The following is a 4,053-nucleotide window of genomic DNA, read 5'->3' as shown; positions in this document are numbered from 1 at the left end:
ATTTTGTTGTTGTTGTTGCTTTCTGTTTGTTTTTCTTTTAATAGTCAGGCCCCTCTTCCATAGCTGCTGCGATTTCCTGGGGGTCCATTCCAGAGCCTATTCTCTGGAGTCCCTCCCACTCCTGGAAGTGTCACCAGTAGAGGCTGCAGAATGGCAAAGATGGCTGCCTGCTTCTTCCTCTGGGATCTCCATCCCTGACGGGCACTGGTGCAGCAGGAACACGCCTATATAAGGTGTCTGGTGATCTGGTGGCCCCTGTTTAAGGGTCTCACCTAGTTAGGAAGCACAGGATCCAGGAGCTGCTTAACAAAGCACTCTGGCTGCCCCTTGGCAGATGGAGTGTGCTGCACTGAGGGCAGTCCCACTCATCCAGACTGCCCAGATTCTCCAGAGCCATCAGGAGGAAAGACTAAGTCTTCTGATCCACACAGACTTTGGCCACTCCTCCCCACAGGGGCTCAGTCCTAGGGAGATCAGAGTTCTGTCCCTAAACACCTGGCTGCAGTTGCTGAAATTCCTGCAAGGAGGCCCTGTCCGTCAGGAGGGATGGGTCAGGGTCCGGCCTAAAGAAGCAGTCTGGCCATGATCTGCTGTAACCACTGTGCTGCACTGTGGGGAATTCCTCCTGGTTTCAAACTGTTCAGTCTCCCTGGCACCAGCAGAAGAAAAATGGCAGCCTGGAGCTACAATGATGGTGGCCACCCCTCCCTGCAGGAGCTCAGTCATAGGCAGCAGGCAGCCAGAGTGATGATGGCTGTCCCTCCCCCTGGGAACTTGGTAGCCTTAGGCAGTCTCCGGCCAAGTGGTCACTGTGAATGTGCACAGCTCTGTCCTTGGGACCTAAGACCCTATTGGCTTGGTCTCACAATGAGGATCTCCTGATTCTTGGGTTGCACAAATCTGTGGAAAAATCTGGTTTCCTGCGTGGGATAGCAGGATCACTCACTGCCTCCCTTGGCTGAGGGTGGGAGCTCCTCTTGCCCTGTGTGGCTCTCATGTAGGTCATTGCACCACCCTGCTTTTCCTTGCTCTCCGTGGGTTGCATCAGTCGCCTACTCAGTCCCAATGAGAGAACCTGTATACCTCAGTTGCCTGTGCAGGATTCACTCATCATTTCTGTTCTTGTGGGAGCCTCCGACTGCATTTGTTTCTAGTTGGCTATCTTGGCCTCTCCCTGAGGGCTCCATCCTTATAAACGAATCACCTTCCAGAAGCCCAGGTTCTTAGTACCGTCACTGGGAATTAGGTTTCAACATATGAATTTTGGAGGCAGACACATTCAGAACATGGCAACCACCATTCTACTGTTTAGTTATATGCCTAGTTTGACTGTTTTAGATTCTACATCTAAGTGAAATCATGCAGTATTTGTCTTTCTTCGCCTGGTTTATTTCATTTAGCATAACGTCCTTCAGGTTCATCTGTATCATTGCAAATGACAGAACTTCCTTCTTTTTTAAGGTTGAATAATATTTCATTTTGTGTATGTGTATACCACTATATGTGTATATATAGAAAACTTTTATTTATCCATTCTTCCATCAAAGGACACTTTGGTTGATTTCATATCTTGGCTGTTGTGAATAACATTGCAATATACAGGAAAGTGCAGATATCTCTTCAAGATACTGATTTCATTTCCCTTGGATGTATATCCAGAAGTGGAATTGCTGGATTATATAGTAGTTCTATTTTTAATTTTTTGAGGAACCTCTATAGTTTCTCCATAATGACTGTGTACCATTTTACATTCCCACTAATACTGTGCAAAGGTTCCCTTTTTTCCACATCCTCACCAACACTTGTTATCTTTTGACTTTTTGATTACAGCCATCCTAACAGGTGTGAGGTGATATGTCATTGTGGTTTTGATTTACATTTTCCTGATCATCAGTGATGTTGAGTATTTTTTCATATGCCTATTGGTCATTTGTATGTCTTTTGAGAAATGTGTATTCAGGTCCTTTGACAATTTTTTAATCAGGTTATTTGTTTTCCTGCTAGTGAGTTTCTTACATATTTTGGATATTAGCCCTTTATCAGATATATAGTTTGCAAATATTTTTTTCCATACCATAGGTTGTCCCTTCACTTTGTTCATTGTTTCCTTTGCTGTGCAGAAGCTTTTTAGTTTGATGCAATCCTGTTTCTTTCTTTCTTTTGTTTTTTAATGGAGTCTCACTCTGTTGCCAGGCTGGAGTGCAGTGGCGTGATCTCGGCTCACCGCAACCTCCAACTCCCTGGTTCAAGCTATTCTTCTGCCTCAGCCTCCTGAGTACCTGGGATTACAGGCATGCACCACCATGCCCAGCTAATTTTTGTATTTTTAGTAGAGACGGGGTTTTACCATGTTGGCCAGGATGGTATTGATCTCCTGACCTCGTGATCCACCTGCCTCAGCCTCCCAAAGTGCTGGGATTACAGGCGTGAGCCACCATGCCCGGCCTCCTGTTTGTTTCTTATTTATTTTGGATATTAGCCCCTTATTAGATATAGAGTTTGCAAATATTTTCTCCATACCATAGGTTGTCTCTTCACTTCATTGATTCTTTTCTGCACAGAAGCTTTTTAGTTTGATGCAATCCCATTTGTCTACTTTTGCTTTTGGGGTCATATTCAAAAATTCTTTGTCCAGACCAATGTTTAGATGCTTTGCCCCTATGTTTTCTTCTAGTGTTTTACAGTTTCAGGTCTTACATTTAAGTCTTTAATCCATATTGAGTTGTTTTTTATGTATGGTGTGAGATTAGGATCCAGTTTCATTCTTCTACATGTTGATATCCAGTTGTCCCAACACTGTTATTGAGAAGACTGTTTTTTTCCCATTATGTGTTCTTGGGGCCTTTGTCAAAAATGAGTTGACCATAGATGTGTAGACTTATTTATTGGCTTTCTATCCTATTCTATTGGTTGATGTACCTCTTTTTATTTCAGTACTATGCTGTTTTGATTGCTATAGCTTTTGTAGTATATTTTGAAATCAGGTAATATGATGCCTCTTGCTTTGTTCTTCTTGGTAAGAGTTGTATTGGCTATTCTGGGTGTATTGTGGCTCCATATGAATTTTATGATTATTTCGTTTGATCTCTATGGAAAATGTCACTGAAATTTTGATAGGGATTGTGTTCAGTCTACAGATCACTTTGTGTAGTGTGGACATTTTAACAATATTAATTTTTCCAACTCATGAGTACAGGATAGTTTTCCATGTATTTGTGTCTTAGTCAATCAATTTTTCGTAGTTTTATTGTACAGATATTTTACCTCCTTTTTAAACATTTATTCCTAAGTATTTTGTTTATTCATTTTTGATGCTATTATAAATGGGATTGTTTTATTTCTTTTTCAATAGTTTATTGTTAGTGTATAGAAATGCAACTGATTTTTGTATGTTGATTTTGTATCCTACAACTTTACTGAATTTATTATTTCTAACAGTTTTCTGGTGGAGATTTTGGGGTTTTCTATATATAAGATTATGTCATCTGCAAAGAGACTATTTTTCTTTATCCTTTTTATTTTGGATATCTTTTTTTTTTCTTGCCTCATTACTATGGCTAGGATTTCTAGGATCATCTTGAATAGAAGTGGTGAGAGTAGATATCTTTATTTGGTTCCTGAACTTAGAGGAAAAGCTTTTGGCTTTTCACCATTGAGTATATATTAACTGTGGGATTGTCATAGGTGACTTTTATCATGTTGAGTTTCATTTTTTCTACACCTTATTTGTTGATAGTTTTTTTAATCACAAAAGGATGTTAAATTTTGTTGAATGCTTTTTCTGCATCTATTCAGATGATCATATGATTTTTGTCTTTCATTCTATTAATGTGGTTCATCACATTTATTGATTTGTGAAAGTTGAACCATCTTCATATCCCAGGGATAAATCCCACTCAATCATGATGTGTGATCTGTTAATGTGCTGTTGAATTCAGTTTACTACTATTTTATTGAGGATATTTGCATCCATATTCAACTGGGATATTGGCCTCTAATTTTCTTTTCTTGTACACTCTTCATATGGCTTTGGTATCAGAGTAATGTTGGCCT

Source organism: Macaca thibetana, chromosome X, assembly GCF_024542745.1.
Source record: "Macaca thibetana thibetana isolate TM-01 chromosome X, ASM2454274v1, whole genome shotgun sequence".
NCBI classification, from domain to species: domain Eukaryota; kingdom Metazoa; phylum Chordata; class Mammalia; order Primates; family Cercopithecidae; genus Macaca; species Macaca thibetana.
Note: the sequence above shows the minus strand (reverse complement) of the source record.